The 14,037-nt window shown below is 40.6% G+C and overlaps 2 protein-coding genes across 2 annotated transcripts in view; one reads left to right on the top strand and one right to left on the bottom strand.

Annotated features, from left to right (window-relative positions):
• ZKSCAN8 (zinc finger with KRAB and SCAN domains 8) overlaps positions 1–7,741 on the top strand; it is a 36,525-nt gene extending 28,784 nt beyond the window's left edge. The window contains exons 10-11 of the mRNA XM_007105844.4: positions 1,895–2,009; positions 4,338–7,741. The gene's annotated coding sequence lies outside the window, so the exon portion shown is untranslated. The remainder of the gene's footprint in view (positions 1–1,894; positions 2,010–4,337) is intronic.
• The window catches only part of ZSCAN31 (zinc finger and SCAN domain containing 31), a 284,613-nt gene that overhangs the window by 115,635 nt on the left and 154,941 nt on the right, over positions 1–14,037 (bottom strand). The gene's annotated exons all lie outside the window — the stretch shown is intronic.

The raw sequence follows: 14,037 nt of genomic DNA, 5'->3' as shown, positions 1-14,037 counted from the left end.
TTTTTTTTTTTTTTTTTTTGACCATGCCATGTGGCTTGCAGGATCTTAGTTCCCCAACCAGGGATCAAACTCGGGCCCTATGCAGTGAAGGGGCTGAGTCCTAACCACTGAACCGCCAGGGAATTCCCTCTTCAAGGTTATTCTTGCTTGGTTAAAGCCCCAGGCCTGGCTAAGACTCCGCACTCCCAACGCAGGGGGCCCAGGTTCGATCCCTGGTCAGGGAACTAGATCCCACATGCCGCAACTAAGAGTTCAAATGCCCAACTAAAGATCCCACATGCTGCAACGAAGATCCCATGTGCTGCAGCCAAGACCCAATGCAGCCAAATAAATACATAAAAATAAATAAATTAATTTGTTTAAAAGGTTAATTATAAGCCCCAGGCCTTTTGGACTTAATAATCCAATAAACCCCAGAACTTAACTGAGCTTCCTAAACCAAAAACCTCTCAAAGAGTGTCAGGTGCTTCCGACCCTTGCATTCAGTGTTTCTCAAAGTGTAATGTGGCATATGCAAAAACTCAGAGGTATGAGAATGGAACAAGCTTGGGGAACTGTTGTTGAGTTGGGGTTGGCATTAGTCTTAGGATGGCTTTCAACGATCTGTTTGAGAATAGAGATGCAGACGTAGAGAACAGAGGTGTAGACACGGGGGTGTGGGGGATGAACTTGGAGATTGGGATTGACATATGTGCACTGCCATGGTGTAAAACATAGCTAGTGGGAACCTGCTGTATAGTGCAGGGAGCTCAACTTGGTGCTCTGTGGTGACCTAGATGGGTGGGATGGGGTAGGGATGGGAGGGAGAGGATATATGTACACATGTACCTGATTCACTTCGTTGTACAGCAGAAACTAACCCAACATTGTAAAGCAACTATACTCCAATTAAAAAAAAAAAAAAAAAAACGATCTATTTGAGTGACTTTGTGAAACTTGATATCTGTAATCAACCAGGAGAGCTCAGATTTGGGAGGTGGTAGAAAGTTAATGAATTCAGTTAGAGAAATGTCTTTGTTATATCTGTGGAAATCCCAGTAGAGCTGTTCACCAGACTATAGCCTAACTTCCTAATTATCCCCAGGCCTAAAACTCAAACTCTGTATTCTCTGCACATATGAAACTCAAAGGAAATCTAGACTTTAAAATACTTTGTTATTATTTTTCTATTTTAGTAGTGATTTCTTACTCCTGGGTAATGGGCCTGAAATCCTTTTGATCCCTGAAACTTAGTAATTCGAGGTTCAAGGTGAGCACCAAATTGATAGAAATTGCAGATTGCTTTGGTCCACACTGGACAAGTAGGAGAGAACACTTTGTGGGAAGTTGAAGTGGTATTCACTTCAGAGTAAGACTCTGTGTTGCAAAGGATGCAGTTTCCTTGAATTCTCATCAGCAATTCAAGCAAGTCAGCTATAAGACACACTGGATTTCAGGTAGCTCTAAGCTAACTTGTGCCCTCCAACACTGAGGTCACAGACGCATGTTAAAAAGCACATAATGAAGTCTCTGTTATTGAGATGGTGCTTACCACACTACTCAGGTAACTTTAGGCCTGGACGTGGGGCCTGAAGGCGGAGAATGTCATGGTTCTGCAGCTCAAATTGAGGAGATAGGACCTCACTCAGGGCATGAGGCATGTTAGAGAAAGTAAGGCACGTACTTACAGGCAGTGAAGGGCCTCAAAGAAGCACCAGGAAGTTGACTTTGATATGCTGGGTTGAAGGTGTTAATTCTTTGCCCTACTTTTTCCTGCCTTTGGCAATTGAAGGACACTGTGGTTTCCCCCTGCTCTGCTCTGGAGAGACTTCCCTGTCACCCCCTGTCTATGTTGTTATCGCCATTGTTTTCAGTATTTACCTCTTTGGGCCCAGCTGTCTTGGTTTGTTCATAGGATGGTGGTTTGCAGACAGAGTCGTCTGGGTGGAGCACACCCTTCTGGGATCAGCACTGAAGTGATGTCATATCCCACCCAGACCAGCACAACTGTGATTCCTAAGCAATAAGTGGTGAGTATTTTGAAAACTTTGAAGGAACAGACATTCTGGAAAAAGAAATTTCATTTACTGAAGAATTGAGTGTTAGGAGATCGGGATATATGTAACATGGTTATTCCTTATAAGCTCAAATTAAGGTATTAATGATTATCTATTTTAGGTTGGGCCTTGTGTCAGGTACTAGGAATATAAAGATAAATGAAAAAAGCACCCTACTCTCCAGAGGCTTACAGTCTATTTGCAGACAGGGAGAAAGGAGTAGATAGAAAATAATAATTACAGTGATAAAGCCATTGGATTTATACTGAATGCTTTGCATTGTAAGTGTAACAAGTACTTATGAGAAGGTTGGAAAAGCTTTGAAGGAGGATGAAATCTTGAAGAAAGAATGAGTTCTTCAGCCACATGAAAAGGAATGAAGGAAGGTACAGTGGGAATAACATGTGAAAATCATGGTGCATCTGGGGGAAGAGAAGGAAGTTTTCAATGTATATGATTTTTCAGACCTGACCATAGGCAGTTACAAAGGCTTTATCCCTCATGGGTGTAAAGCTACCCTCCTACACAAGGCTTTGAGGCACAGCCAGCGCATGCAGTCTCTGAAGGGAGTTGCAGTCAAAGACTCAGACCGCCTGGCCAGCCATGCTTTTAGGCATATCTGTACTCTTAGCCCAGGCACCTCCTTTTGGGGCCCTTTTTACTGGGGGGTCTTGCCTGAGTAACTCTTCAAGACTCTCTCACCCCAATAAGGCAAGACACTTTTCTCCACTCTGACTCAGTACTAGTACTTTTACAATCCTAGCCTTTGCCGTCTTTCTTCCCCTGGCCTCCGGGTCCAGAAAATGACTGGAGCCTTTTGTTTGGTGCTGTCTTGGCAGTGACACAGTCCCTACACCTGTGCTGATTCACCTGACCCCTGCCTGGCACTGTTGCATGGATAAGAATAAAACACTGCAGGAGCCAGCACTTTTTTGTTGTTGGGCCTCTTGCCAATACCATTGCAGTAAGTGATTAAAGGCTTGGCTGTTACGTTCATTTTTGCCTGTGTTAACTGACTAATGCAACACATTCTCACCACTCTAGGATCCAGGCTAGAAGAATACTCCTACCTTGAATATGCTGCTGTTATAGCAAAAGAAAAACAGTGGTAGGACCACATGATGGCTTTTAAAGCATCTATTCAGGAGGAGCATATGTCATTTCCACTTATGTTTTGTTAGTCAAAGCAAGTCAAATCACCAAACTTACTATCCATAGGGTGGAGAAAAATAAAGCTTACAAAGAGGACAGTGAATAACTAAGAAAAGTAATATAATTTACCATTGAGATAGTGGATCTACCATATTGGCCAATATTTTTGGAATGCTTCCTATGCTGGGACTTTTTCTGAGTACCTTACATGTGTATTTTTCTCAATAAAAAGTAATGAAATGAGATACATACTACTATATTCCCATTTTACAGCTAAAAATATTGAGGAACAGAGACAGCTAGGAAACGATAAAGCCAGGAATTGAAACCAGAAGTTCAACTTGACAATGTTTTCTCTTAACCACTATGCTGTATTATGAAAGTTTTGATCTGAAGGTTGTTTACGCACCACAGTGGGCCAGTGTGTTATGCTGGTAAAAACTTGAAAGGTGAAATTCAAGAGCCCTTGGTCTCAGCCTATCTTTACCTCTAAGTAATCCTGTTACATAGGCTAATGCCACCTAGCTGGGCCTCAGTTTTACATCCTTAAAAATAAGGAGACAGGCTAGACACTCTCTGATACACCTTACAGCTTTGAGGTTTTTATCATCTCTCCAAATAAATAGTAAAATGCTTTGATATGTGATTACCTCTTCTTTAATCTGCTACTTTATATATTGTTATGTTCACTGGAGCTCTTGAACAAATGAGTCTCCTCACCAGTCCCTTCTTTCTATTTTACTTCTCCTGCTTTACATTAGTGATGATACTAATAATGAGTAGCTTCCATTTGTTTAGACCTATTCTGTTCCCGGTACTTTTTCAGCTCCTTAGGGTAAATTATTTCATTTAAAAGTATAGGTATTTAGAAAAGAAGCAAAGGTGAAAAAAAAATGCTGTAAACATCCTTTTTGAGAACTTAAAGCACAGGAAGATAAACCCAAGAAAGCAGAAGGAAGAAATTACTAAAGATAAGAGCAGAAATTAATGGAAAAGCAAGTGTGTATTCTTACTTAGAACTTTCACACATAAAGAGTTGTGTTTTATGTAGTTTCTCTCTGTAGGCTACTCTCATGTATGTTACATTTGACTCCCTCTTTCTGCCTCTGGGGAAAAGATGCTAATTTCATGATCAACCTGTTCTTTCAGATGGTGACTCCTGGCCTTACATAAGGAGTCTGTTTCAAAGCAGAGTTTTCCAGAAGTCTAACACACAAGGGAGATGTTCAGAAGACTAAGTGGTAACATCATCAGGGGCTCCACACTGGACAAGTTCATGGACTTCTGAATAATTTACCCAAGTGGGAGAGGAGCCCCTTTGAGGATGCACAACTTACATTGCCTCAAGCCATGGAGAATATCACTCCGATAAAGAGGCCTAAGATACCTGGGAGAATTCACCCCGAAGTTCATTCCTGTCGATGCTGTGGGCGTGGGAAATTCTCCATTCAGCTTGTGCACAATTTCCAACTTCAACTGTAATAAAAGAAGCAGCCACTCGTAAAGTGAGTAGAAGTCACTAAACCAAAAATATCCTTCCCTCATAAGACAAACCCTGGCACACCAGCAGCCCTGACCAAGCACCAGCACATCCAAACTTAAAGAAAGCCCTTATAGATCCTCAACCAGGAACGACCTTCAGTGTAATCCCAAGTCTCAATACACAACAGAGAAGCCATCCTGAAAAGAGTTTCATGAGAATAAAGAATGTGGCAAAACCTTCAGACACTGGAGTGATCTTAGACATCAGAGAACCCTTGGGGATATCTTCAGTGTCAGAAGCCTTCTTTGTGAGCTCAAGTCTCACTGAACATAAGCAAATTCATTTTGGACAGGAACCTTATCTATGTCACAAATGTGGCAAAGCCATTAAGTTCTCTGATAGCCTTGCTAAACATCAGAGAATCCACAGTGAAGAGACAACTTATTGGTGTAAAGAGTATAATACTGTAGGATTCATTGTGTTTCGAGTCTGGTCACCCGCCAAAGAACCCACAGTGGAAAGCACCATTATGAATGTAGTGAGTGGGGGAAGGCCTTCGTTTGGAAGCCAGCACTTGATTACCAGAAAACCCATGCTAGAGAGAAAATCCATAAATATTAAATGTGGGAAGGCCTTCACTTAAAAGGTCAATCTTATACATTGGAAAATCCATACTGGAACAAAACCCTATGTATGTATGACCACTGTGGGGACGCTTTCAGCGTTAGCTCAACTCTTAAAGTGTAGCAAAGATTCCTTGTGGGGAAAAGCCCTTTAAGGGTAAATAATGTAGGAAAGCCTTCAGTCAAAGTTCATATCTTATCAGGAATTCCGTGGCAGTCCAGTAGGACTCCACACTTTAACTGCCCGCCCCCCCCAGAAAAAAAGAAAGAAAAAAAAAGTTCAGATCTTATCAAACATCAGGGTCCACACTGGAGAGAAGCCTTACGACTGGGACAGGTGTGGGAAAATCTTCTCTTGAACTCATCTCTTACTAAACATCAGAGGATACACAACAAAAATGAACCTCAATAGTCAAATATGTGGTAGAGGTATAACATAGAACTTTTCAACATCAAATGTCACCACTAAGAAAAAATCCAATTGCAAAAAATCACTTTAACTGGCATTATTTTATGCAGTTAGACAAGTATTACCAGAGAGTCTTTGTCAGGTCACTTTGGGCAAAGCTGAATTAAAACAGATTCCTGTGACAGATCTCAGTGGATGTTTAACTGTCTTTGGCACAGTTAGCTTTTCATTTTCTACAGTAAATGTAGAGAGAGTAGGGGGATGTCTTTAAAACTAACCACAACCTTAGATAATCCAAATATTTATTACATTTATTTTTTATTTGGAATTCATGATGCTAATTAAATACTTTTTCTAAGAATGATTTTGACATTGATTCCCGGGATGCAACGGGTATACACTTCTACCAGACTTACTCCCTTTTACTTTTTTTTCTTTTAAACATCTTTATTGGAGTATAATTGCTTTACAGTGGTGTGTTTCTGCTGTATAACAAACTGAGTCAGCTATACGTATACATATATCCCCTTATCCCCTCCCTCTGTCTTCCTCCCATCCTCCCTTCCCACCCCTCTAGGTGGTCACAAAGCACCGAGCTGATCTCCCTGTGCTATGCAGCTTCTTCCCACTAGCTGTCTATTTTATATTTGGTGGTGTATATATGTCCATGCCACTCTCACTTCGTCCCAGCTTACCCTTCCACCTCCCTGTGTCCTCAAGTCCATTCTCTATGTCTGCGTCTTTATTCCTGTCTTGACCCTAGGTTCATCAGAACCATTTTTTTTTAGATTCCATATATATGTGTTAGCATATGATTTTCTCTTTCTGACTTACTTCACGCTGTATGACAGTCTCTAGGTCCATCCACCCTACTACAAATAATTCAATTTTGTTTCGTTTTATGGCTGAGTAATATTCCATCGTATATATGTGCCACATCTTCTTTATCAATTCATCTGTCGATGGACACTTAGGGTGCTTCCACGTCCTGGCTATTGTAAGTAGCGCTGCCATGAACACTGCGATACATGACTCTTTGAATTACGGTTTTATCAGGGTATATGCCCAGTAGTGGGATTGCTGGGTCGTATGGTAGTTCTATTTTTAGTTTTTTAAGGAACCTCCATACTGTTCTCCATAGAGGCTGTATCAATTTACATTCCCACCAACAGTGCAAGAGGGTTCCCTTTTCTCCACACCCCCTCCAGCATTTATTGTTTGCAGATTTTCTTATGATGGCCATTCTGACCCGTGTGAGGTGATACCTCATTGTAGTTTTGATTTGCATTTCTTTAATGATTAGTGATCCCTTTTTATCATGCTAGTATATCTGGGAAATGCAGCAAATAAATATCTGTGTTTTGGTAAATCATTTCACAAAATTTCCTATTCTTTGTTAAAAAAAAGAAGATGGTGAAATGTGGGTGGGCCATGTGTACATGTAATATGCTGAACACAGACCGTATTTACCTCATTCATCTTTGTGTTTCTAATATATAGAATAGTGACTGACGCAGAGAAGGCTTGTGACACATGCTGTTGAATGACTGCTTGAAGGGCTCTGTTTATGGGTTGATATCTATTCAGCCTGAAGAGGGATCTCTAATCGTTTGCTATAGGATCTGCCCTCTTCCCAGACCTGGTCAAGAAATGACCTTGGGCGCTCAGTGGGGATTGATTACAAACTCATTTCATGGTGCATCATAATCACTGGTCTGTGTGTGGCCTTACTTTCAATTTTATACATTTAGGCTTTTAACCAGCTCCTTATAAACAGTCTTGGTCTGAACACCTTTGGGAGTTTTTCTGGAAAACATACGCAGGAATGAAATTGCTGGGTCATAGGTTATGCACTATGTCAATTTTACTAGCAGGTAATGGTTCCCGTTCCTTGGGAACTAAGAGATCTATCTGGTGCCTTACATGATCATGATGTCACCTTTTCTGTGTGAGTTCCTAAGAGCAGCAGATATCCCAACCAGCCAGGCACCCTCTCATCTGGTGAGGATGGGGTGAGGTGAATCTCCAAGGTAGGAATAAAGAAACTTCAACTTCAAGAATAATGCCTGACTTCTCAGAGTCTGTTGAAGCAAACTGATTCTACTATTTAAAATACAATGTGGTTAGGGACTTACCTGGTAGTCCAGAGGATAAGACTCCGTGCTCCCAATGCAGGGGGCCTGGGTTCAATCCCTGGTCAGGGAACTGGATCCCACATGACACGCCTAAGTGTTCGCATGCCGCAACTGAGAAGCCCACGTGCTGCAACTAAAAGATCCCACATGCCACAACAAAGATCCTGCATGCTGCAACTAAGACCTGGCGCAGCCAAAAATAAATACTTTTAAAAATACTGAAAAAATAAAATACAGTGTGGTTAAAAGCTACATATCGGACCATGTTGTGGATAAAGGGGAAAATGAAAGGTTTTTCCCTTCTACCTAAGAACATCATCCCAGAAAGGGAGTGTGCCGAGTGCATAGGTCCTGACATTGGGCCTGGAGACACCAAAATTGGATTCTGGGGACTGCCAAGGTGAGGGTTAGTGCTGGTAAATTCCTTCCCTTTGGTGTGTGGGACCCCAGATGACCACACTCTAAAAATAAGGGTGAACCACACACAGACAGGCTCACCCAGGGGACTGCAGCTCAGCTTTTGAATTTCCCAATTTCTACAGTTGGATTTAAGTGATTCCATAATGCTAATGCCCTCAGGTACCAGGAAATCCTCTCTGTAAGGACGTAATAGTCTATTAGCTCTCAATTTTTACAAACAATTTTTTTTTTTTTTTTTTTTTTTTTTTTTTTTGCGGTACGCGGGCCTCTCACTGTTGTGGCCTCTCCCATTGCGGAGCACAGGCTCCAGACGCGCAGGCTCAGCGGCCATGGCTCACGGGCCCAGCCGCTCCGCAGCATGTGGGATCTTCCCAGACCGGGGCCTGAACTCGTGTCCCCTGCATCAGCAGGTGGACTCTCAACCGCTGCGCCACCAGGGAAGCCCTTACAAACAACTTTGAGAAAACTTTTTTTTAAACTAGGCACAAGAGAAGACAAATAATGCAAAGAAAAGTCAACAGAAGCAATTGAGAGTAGAAACATTTCTACTGGGAATTCAGAATTTGAGTTACTGGGCACAGATTTTAAAATAATATGTACAATGTTCAGAAATGAAAGATAAGAATTTTAACAAAAATTGGGGAACAATGAAAAGAACTAAATGGAAATTCTGAAATTGAAAAACAAAAACAGAATTTGTGGATGCATATAGCAGCAGATGAAACAGCTGAAGAAAAAATGAGTGAATTACATAGTTGAGAAGAAAATATCTAGAATGAAGCACAAAAAGGACAAAAAGGATGGATTATATAGGAAAAGGGTAAGAGACAGAGAATACAGATCTAAAATATTTGTAATTAGGGTTGCAGGAGAAATTAACAATAACGAAGCCAGACACAATTTTTTTTTTTTTTTTTTTTTTTTTTTGTGGTATGCGGGCCTCCCTCTGCTGTGGCCTCTCCTGTTGCGGAGCACAGGCTCCGGACGCGCAGGCTCAGCGGCCATGGCTCACGGGCCCAGCCGCTCCGCGGCATGTGGGATCCTCCCAGACCGGGGCGCGAACCCGCGTCCCCTGCATCGGCAGGCGGACGCGCAACCACTGCGCCACCAGGGAAGCCCAGACACAATATTTAAATACATAATAACTAAGAACTTCCTAAAATGTAATTTAGACATGTGGTTAGCTCCACTGACAACCAAGCCCCAATCCTTAGGTGCTTTCCAAAAGTCACCCCATTAACATAAAATATCTCAACATTGAGGAAATTCCAAGGATTTTAGGAGCCTAGTGCCAGGAATGAGGAGAAAGACCAAATATATTTCTCTTATTATAAATCACAATAATCACAGGCACAATCTACCAAAACCCCAAGGATAAGTAGATCATCTGATTGGCCTTTATCTATTAAAGAAATTGAATCAATAATTAATAATCTTCCAAAACAGCACCAGTGCAGGTGGGTTCACTGGTAAATTCTACCAAACATTAGAGTAGAAATTTTATAAATATTATTTCTTAACAGATAATAGAAGCAGAGGGAATACTTCCTAATTCATTCTGTAAGGCTAGAATTACCCCAATACCAAAACTAGACAAAGACATTACTTGAAAGGAAAACTACAGACCAATATATTTCATGAATAGATGCAAAAATCTGCAACAAAATATTAGTAAGTTGACTCCAACAATGTATAAAAAGAATTATACAACATGACCAAGTGGGATTTATCCCAGGTATGCAAGTTTGGTTCACCATTTAAAAATCAGTTAATGTAATCCATCACATCAATAGGCTAAAGAAGAAAAAAATATATAATCATGTCGATAGATGCAGAAAAAGCATTTGACAAAATCTAACACCCTTTCATAATAAAAATTCTCAGCAAACTAGGGATGGAGAGGAATTTCCTCAACTTGATAAAGAACCTCTACCAAAGACTCCCCTGGTGGCACAGTGGTTAATAATCCGCCTGCCAATGCAGGGGACATGGGTTCGAGCCCTGGTCCAGAAAGATCCCACATGCCGCAGGACAACTAAGCCCATGTGCCACAACTACTGAACCTGCACTCTAGAGCCTGCGAGCCACAACTACTGAAGCTGGTGCGCCTAGAACCCATGCTCCGCAACAAGAGAAGCCACTGCAACGAGAAGCCCAAGCACCACAACGAAGAGTAGCCCCCACTCACTGCAACTAGAGAAAGCCCACGTGCAGCAATGAAGACCCAACACAGCCAAAAATAAGTAATTAAATAAATAAATTTATTTTAAAAAATATGGTCCAGAAAGATCCCACATGCCGCAGGACAACTAAGCCCAAGTGCCACAACTACTGAACCTGCACTCTAGAGCCTGCGAGCCACAACTACTGAAGCCGGTGCGCCTAGAGCCCATGCTCCGCAACAAGAGAAGCCACTGCAACGAGAAGCCCAAGCACCACAACGAAGAGTAGCCCCCACTCACTGCAACTAGAGAAAGCCCACGTGCAGCAATGAAGACCCAACACAGCCAAAAATAAGTAATTAAATAATAATAATAAAAGATAAGCAGTAGCTTCAAAAAAAAAAATCTACCAAAACTACAGCTAACATCATACTTAACGGTAAAAAACTAGATGCTTTCCTGCTAAGATGAGGAATAGGACAAAGATATCCCTTCTCACTTCCATTCAACATCATACTGGAAGACTTAATGCAAATAGAGAGCCCAGAAATAAACCCACACACCTACAGTCAATTAATCTTTGACAAAGGAGGCAAGAATATACAATGGGGAAAAGACAGTCTCTTCAGCAAGTGGTGTTGGGAAAGCTGGACAGCCACATGTAAATCATTGAATTTAGACCACTGCCTCACACCATACACAAAAATAAACTCAAAATGGCTTAAAGACTTAAATATAAGACATGATACCGTAAAGCTCCTAGAAGAGAACCTAGACAAAACATTCTCTGACATAAATTGTAGCAATGTTTTCTTAAGTCAGTCTCCCAAGGTGATAGAAATAAAAGCAAAAATAAACAAATGGGACCTAATCAAATGTATAAGCTTTTTTTGCATAGCAAAGGAAACCATAAACAAAATGAAAAGACAACCTACAGAATGGGAGAAAATATTTCCAAATGATGTGACAGACAAGGGCTTAATTTCCAAAATGTACAAACAGCTCATACAACTCTAACAACAACAACAACAAAAACCCAATTGAAAAGCGGGCAGAAGACCTAAATTGACATTTCTCCAGAGAAGACACACAGGCCAACAGGCACATGAAAAAAATGTTCAACATCAACTAATTATTAGAGAAATTCAAATCAAAACTACAATGAGGTATCACCTTACTCTTGTCAGAATGACCGTCATCTAAAAGTATACAAATAGGGACTTCCCTGGTTGTCCACTGGTTAGGACTCCATGCTCCCAATGCAGGGGGCCTGGGTTCAATCCCTGGTCAGGGAACTAGATTCCACATGCACACCACAACTAAGAATCCGCATGCCACAAGTAAGACCTGGCGCAGCCTAAATAAATAAATAAATAAACAATAAAAAGGTAGATTGGTAATTTTTAAAAAGTATACAAATAATAAATGCTGGAGATGGTGTAGAGGAAAAGGAACCCTCCTACACTGTTGTTGGGAATGTAAATTGGTACAGCCACTTTGGAAAACAGTATGAAAGTTCCTTAATAAACTAAAAATAGAGTTACCATATGATCCTGCAATTCCACTCCTGTGCCTATATCTGGAGAAAACTATAATTTGAAAAGATACATGCACCCAAATGTTCATAGCAGCACTCTAAGACATGGAAGCAACCTAAATGCACATTGACAGAGGAATGGATAAAGAAGATGTGGTATGTATATGCAGTGGAATATTACTCAGCCATAAAATAGAATGAATGAAATAATGCCATTTGCAGCAACATGGTTGTACCTAGAGATTATCATACTAAGTGAAGTAAGACAGAGAAAGACAAATATCATACGATATTGCTTATATATGGAATCTGAAAAAAAGAGAGATACAAATGAACTTATTTACATAACAGAAATAGACTCACAGACAGAAAACAAACTTATGGTTACCAAAGGGGAAGGAGGGGGAGGGATAAATTAGGAGATTGGGATTAACACATACACACTACTATATATAAAATAGGTAGCCAACAAAGACCTACTGTATAACAGGGAACTATACTCAGTATTTTGTAATAACCTATAAGGGAAAAGAATCTGAAAAAGAACATACAGGGACTTCCCTGGTGGTCCAGTGGTTAAGACTCAATGCTCCAATGCAGGGGGCCCGGGTTCAATCCCTGGTCAGGGAACTAGAGCCCACATGCCGCAACTAAAAGATCCTGCATGCCACAACTAAGATCCAGTGCAGCCAAATAAATAAATAAAAATAAATAAATATTAAGAAAAAGAAAAAAAGAACATATATATATTCTTTTTTAGGGATATGTATATAACTGAATCACTGTGCTGTACACCTGAAACTAAACACAACATTGTAAATCAACTATCATTTAATTAAATGAATTTTTTTAAAGAAGGACTGTTATCTGAAATATACAAAGAACTCCTAAAACTCAACAATAAGAAAACAAACAACTCAGTTTTTTAAATGAGCAAAAGATCTGCACAGACACCTCACCAGAGAAGATATACAGATGGTAAATAATCATATGAATAGATGCTCCACATCATATGTCATTAGGGAATTGCAAATTAAAACAAGGAGATACCACTACACACCTATTAGAATAGCTAAATTGCTAAACAGTGACAACTCCAAATGCTGATGAAGATGTGGAGCAACAGGAACTCTCATACATTCTTTGTGGGAATGCAAAATGGTACAGCCACTTCAGAAAAGTTTAGCAGTTTCTTACAAAAGTAAACATACTCTTATCATATGATTCAGCAATTGCACTCCTTGGTATTTATCCAAATGAATCGAAAACTTATGTCCACACAAAACCTGCATAAGGATGTTCATAGCAGCTTTATTCATAATTGATAAAACTTGGAAACAAGAAAAATTTCCTTCAGTGAGAGGATAAACTGTGGTACATCCAGACAATAGAATACTCAGCAATAAAAAGAAATGAACTATTATGCTATGAAAATCCATGGAGAAATGTTATATGCTTTTTGCTAAGTGAAGAGGCCAATCTGAAAAGGCTACAAACTCTGGTTCCAACTACATGACATTGTGGAACAGGCAAAACTATGGAGACAGTAAAAAGATCAGTGGTTGCTGGGGGTTATAGGGGTTGGAGTGTAGTAATGATGAATGGGTGGAGCACAGGGGATTTTTAGGGCGGTGAGACTGTTTAGTATGATGCTTGTAATGGTTGATGCATGTTATTATGTTTTCTAAAACCATAGAATGTATTACACAGTTTATATTAACCTTAATATAAACTATGGACTTTAGCTAATAATACATTATCAATATTGGCTCACTGATTGTAACCAAAGATACCGCACTAATGCAAGATGTTAATAATAATAGGGTTTTTGTGTAGCCGGGGAGGGGGTTTGGAGGGGCCATGTGGGAAGTCTATACTTTCTGCTCCAATTTTTCTGTAAACCTAAAACTACTCTTTAAAAATAAAGTCCAGGACTTCCCTGGTGGCGCAGTGGTTGAGAGTCCGCCTGCCGATGCAGGGGACACGGGTTCGTGCCCCGGTCCGGGAGGATCCCACGTTCCGCGGAACTGCCGGCCGCGTGAGCTATGCTCGCCGGGCCTGCGCGTCCTGAGTCTGTGCT

This window comes from Physeter macrocephalus, chromosome 18 (assembly GCF_002837175.3).
Source record: "Physeter macrocephalus isolate SW-GA chromosome 18, ASM283717v5, whole genome shotgun sequence".
In the NCBI taxonomy this organism is placed as follows: domain Eukaryota; kingdom Metazoa; phylum Chordata; class Mammalia; order Artiodactyla; family Physeteridae; genus Physeter; species Physeter macrocephalus.
This window is presented reverse-complemented; position numbering and strand designations above follow the sequence as displayed.